Source organism: Montipora capricornis, chromosome 4 (genome assembly GCF_036669925.1).
Source record: "Montipora capricornis isolate CH-2021 chromosome 4, ASM3666992v2, whole genome shotgun sequence".
Taxonomy (NCBI): domain Eukaryota; kingdom Metazoa; phylum Cnidaria; class Anthozoa; order Scleractinia; family Acroporidae; genus Montipora; species Montipora capricornis.
Window position 1 is genome coordinate 31139275 of NC_090886.1, and position 5000 is coordinate 31144274.

Consider the following 5000-nt stretch of genomic DNA (forward strand, 5'->3'; position numbering starts at 1 on the left):
TAGAAGCATTACAGAGACTCTTGAAATATGTGGCAGCAGCACCTTCCAATGAAATGCATACACCAATCAATACATGTATAAGTACATCACTGGAGGCTTAAAATGATACAGTAAAAGCTTTATTGTATAGTTAGAACTACACTAAAATGTCCTTTGTCATGTAACCAGGCAACCAGTGAAATCAATAATACAAAGATAAGTGATATTAGTTGATAAAAGTCAGTGCCAATTGACTGTTATTAATTTTTAATTTTGACATCAATGATGCATTATTCACATGATGATGACTTACTAGCTTCATTGTTGTCCATATGGATTGACCTAACTTATGTCACTCAAACTCTTAACCCTTTAAGCCCCAAGGGCCCCCCCATTGATGAGTCAAATCATCTGGCTTTGGACAAAGTAAAATCTATAAGTGGCACCATTGGGGCTTAAAGGGATAAAGAGCAATCATTGGCTTCCTTACATGTCACGTCGTGTTGTTCAGTGCTGACTAGAGAACTGTAACTCATCTCTTTACATGGGCTTCCAAAACATTCATTTCACTGACTTCCCTTGGGACAGAGCATTATTAGTTGTTTTATAATTTTGTTGCTGACATTTAAAAGTCCTTGCTATATTTGCAATCTGTTGCAAGTTTACAAGCCTGTTACAAGCTTACAGTCATTAAGCAGGACTATGCTAGTGACATCAACTGCAGTATGTTTTTGCAGTAAACCAAATTTCGTAGCTTTCTGCTTTGAATATGCAAAGGAACTACATTTCAAAACTGGTGTGCAGATTTGAATACTCGATTGACATTTAAAAGAAAATCGACACAAATTATGACATACATGTAGCTCCACTGTGTGGCTGCCACTACATGTATAATTACCTTTCATCTCAGCTGCAGACCAAGGGCACTTGTTGGTTCCACCATGATCGGCTACCACTGCCTCGATGACCCTGTGGGTGGCTTCCTGATTGGCATTGGCCAAGAAGCTAAAAAAGTTGATTTAGAAGATGCCAAGATCAGGAAAAAATTGCATATGACAAGCTAAGTTATAATTATTGTATGCAAGTTACAATTTAATCAGCATTCTGCAATGAGAAAGCTCCAAGTTCCAAATAGGGTAGAAAAACTCAGTCTAGGTACTATACCACTCAGTTAGAGAGAGCCTTGCACAGAAGCCTTGGTGCATTCTGCCCAAGATTGTGAAGCTGGCTCATCAACACTGACAAGGACTGTCACTTAATTTTTGATATTAATTTTATTCAAAGGACTTTTTATTTCCCCAAAATGTTGGAAGTTGCCAATTCAAATAACATTACATGAATCATTTTGAATAAGACCTCTTTAAATGTTCCAAATTCAATAGATTTTTGTTTCTTGAGTATATTACTACTCACAGTTTAAGTACTAGCACACATTGATTATTGTTTCAGTCCAAACTGTACATTAAAAAATGCAATATTGACTGTCAAGTCTGTACCTCTCATCCAACTTGAAGTGTTGAAAATCTTCATTCCCTTTCAGTGCTTTGTACATCTTTCTAAAGTCTTGCTGTGATTAAAAAAACAAATGACTAAACACGCTTGTATAAGCAGCACATTTTTGCTAAGATTTTGTGCGAAGAAGACCATCTCTTTTGCTCTTTTGGGGAGAAAGTTACTTCATTGCGGGTTAGAAATGTAACTTACATGTAAATCTTAACTGATTACTTAAATAATTCTTCAAACCTACTGTTGTTAATCATTGTTTTATGAAATTTTAAAAAAGCTTTAAGGGGCTGTTGTTCTTGTTGTTATTCCACCAGGTATTTGCGAGGCCTCATGAGGCAAATGTTTAGTGGTACTATGATAAAAATATAACTTCATTTTTTTTCTTCAGATTTCGAAAGTGTGTTTGCTTAACACCTTCCTGGCAAAATTTTGAGCTTTAAGTTTTATCTACAGGCTGTTTACTTCTGAGTGTAAGTTCTGAATTTCACGGTCTGCCATTACTCATACATGTAGATCAAAACTGAGCACCTGTCCGGTCTCAGAGGGTTGGATCAAGGGAAAAAGTGACGTCATTCACTCAATAGCTTAAAATTTCAGTGTGTAAACCATAGTTAAAAGCAGTTTATTATGTATGCAAAACATAACTTTAAAAATCTGAAAGCCCAGAACTCTGGTGCTGCACATTAATTCAGTCGGGTACAAGTGCATTGCATTTGTAAACAGTGAGTCTGAGGACGCTTTCCATTTGACAGAACTGACCGTCCCGACCAGGCATTTGGAAGGATTAACTCTAAACCGCTTTCAAATTAAAACATTTTGAAGATGATACATACTCTTCCAGAAGAATGCGAAGGATTATCTCGCAAGTGTTCTTTCTAATTTGTTGCATTTTCTTTGCAAACTGATGGCCCGGCCAGCCAGTCCTGACAAAAGGAAAGTGCCCTGAGTCATTCTCTCCTCAATAGTATACAGCTCTGTCAAGATTTTAAAGTTAGTAATGGCAGACCATAAATAGGAAAATTCCAGTGAAAATAAACTGGTGTCTTTTTTTAACTTTAAGGCTTAAAACTTGAGTCACTTAGTGTTAGGAGATTTGATTCTCTGATCATAGTACCACTTTAACAGTTGTGCTTTAGAACTGACAAAACCATTGAAGCAACCACCTTATCCATAGGGGTAAATCAATAAAATACACTTAATACATTTCAGAAGGGTGTTTGCCCTGTGGAGTTCTTATAGTCTCCCAGGGGCCATTTTATAGTTCAAAAGGGTGGCAAAAAAACATCTACATGTAAATGGCCCCAGTGATAGCATAAAAAAGTGACAGGACACAAGGATTTCTTAAATGTAAGGTTATTCTATTGAATTACCCATATGACATCCAGTTATTTACCCTTTAAAATATCAATTCCCATCTATTCATTTGAAAAGCACTCAGCACTCACAGTTTGGGTTGCCTATGGTCATACCACGTGACATGAAATTCGTATTGGTGGCGTTTTCACATGTAAACACCCACGAAACCTCGGTAGACTCGCCTCAATACTCGGAATAGAGGAATAGCAAAGCAGTTCAGCTAAACAAACACTGCTCAAAGGAAAAAAATACCGAAACTAGCCAGAGGCGCAGAGAAATCAGGATTCACGCACGCAGTCCATACGCGATTCCCCAAATGAACTGCATGAAGTCATAGGCATTACGTATACATTCATCGTACAACAAGCCGTTTTAAAAAACTAACGATAGAATATACTTACTCGGCACGGTTGCGGGATTGGGATCTTCCTAGTTCTTTTTCTGCTCGCTCTTTCTTGTGGTAAGCCGCTCTCCATTTTAGATGCTAGTTCCTGAAGCATGTTTCGCTGCTCATTATCTCGCGCTTCTATTGCTTCTCTGAGGCGTCTGTTTTCCGTGAGAACCTTTTCAAGCAATACGACATACTGATCTTCCATTTTGCAGGTAGAAAAGGTTAGGAATCAGGTCACGAAGGTAGAAACTTTCACACAGCGACACAACCGACGTGTCGACACAATCCAACTAGCAGATAAAATTCGCTCATGACGCTAATTTCATGACGCTAGTTCCGAAAGTTCCCGCCATGAATATAAGTTTCTAATTGGCTTTTTTCTATCAGCTGGTACATGATTGGCTAAGCTAAAACAAGCAAATCAAAATGGCGGCAACACGGCAACCGGTTTTCACAATTCCACATCCGGTCACGTCAAGTCTGTTTCCGATTTAATGTTAATGTTTCTTATGCTGCAAAGATGTCTTCCTGCTTGCGAAAGCAAACTAGACTGTTTTGTGGGCATTGCAATGAATACTTATCCAGGGCTGCTTTTTGGAAACATTGGAGGGCTTATTACGATGTGCAGAAAGAGCGTTGGATGACCAAAGATGGCGCTGAGGATTTGGAACATGAGGCAAAGAAACCAAAATATCATCCTGATCATGAGCCCTGCGAAGATATGTGGTCATCTGATTCTTCTGGTGATGAGGATCTTGAGGCAGCTATGTCTAATCACGGTATGTAGAGTTTATAGAGTAGTCTTGATTGATAGATACAGGCTCATATAGAAAGCGGGAAATAAAATCCGAAACGTTTGTGAACAGCGAAATATTTCAGGATTTTACAGTAACATTCCTGAAATATTTCAGGGTGTTCACGGTTTTCTGAGTTGACAGTAAATTGCATAATAAGAGTTTTGTGACTCATGATCTTTTTGCTCTGACAGGTTTCACCCGAGTTAATGACTGTGAGGATATTTTGGGCAATGACACAGGGTGTTTCAATGGAGTGAGCAGTCATATGGAAGGAAATGATGAGGTACATGTAGGTCTCTGGCTCCATGTTTCAGGTTAACTTGATTCCAACATTTGGTTAATCTTGATCAGTTTCTATTACAATTCTGTGTAATATTGCAAAACTAAAAAAGATAGATAGAGTGGTTTCTTCTCCATTTTGTCAAAAGTTTGAAGAGGATTGATACTGAATGAACTCATTCAGATTAAAACAGATTACCTGTAACCTCAGTGGTTGGATGCAAAATGCTTTAAAACAATTTGGAATGTGAAATGCCCTTAAACATGTATTTACATTTGTAAGCACATATAACTGATTTCTTTGTTTGCTTAATGAGGCTCGAAAGGGTTTTTCGTTGCTATAGTGTTTGTGAAGCGATGAAAGATACATTTCATGGTGTAGATTCATGGTGTAGGTGTATATATTTCATAGTGTAGGCAAACTATAAATATCTTTGCAACTCTATTGTTGGGTAATACTTTAAGGGCTTTTATCACGTCATATCGGTTACCATGGCAACACGCCAGGTCCACAAAAAGGCCCTCTAAATTTCAGTTTTTGAAAATTATCCGAAAAACTACGTCGGTGACCCACCGTTTTTATTTCTTTGTTGGAAATCTTCCTAAACTCTTTAACTTCTTAGAGAGTATGACAAAAAGTTATCCAGTAGACTTTAAGGTACATCGAAAAAGGGCGTTTCATATAGTTTACA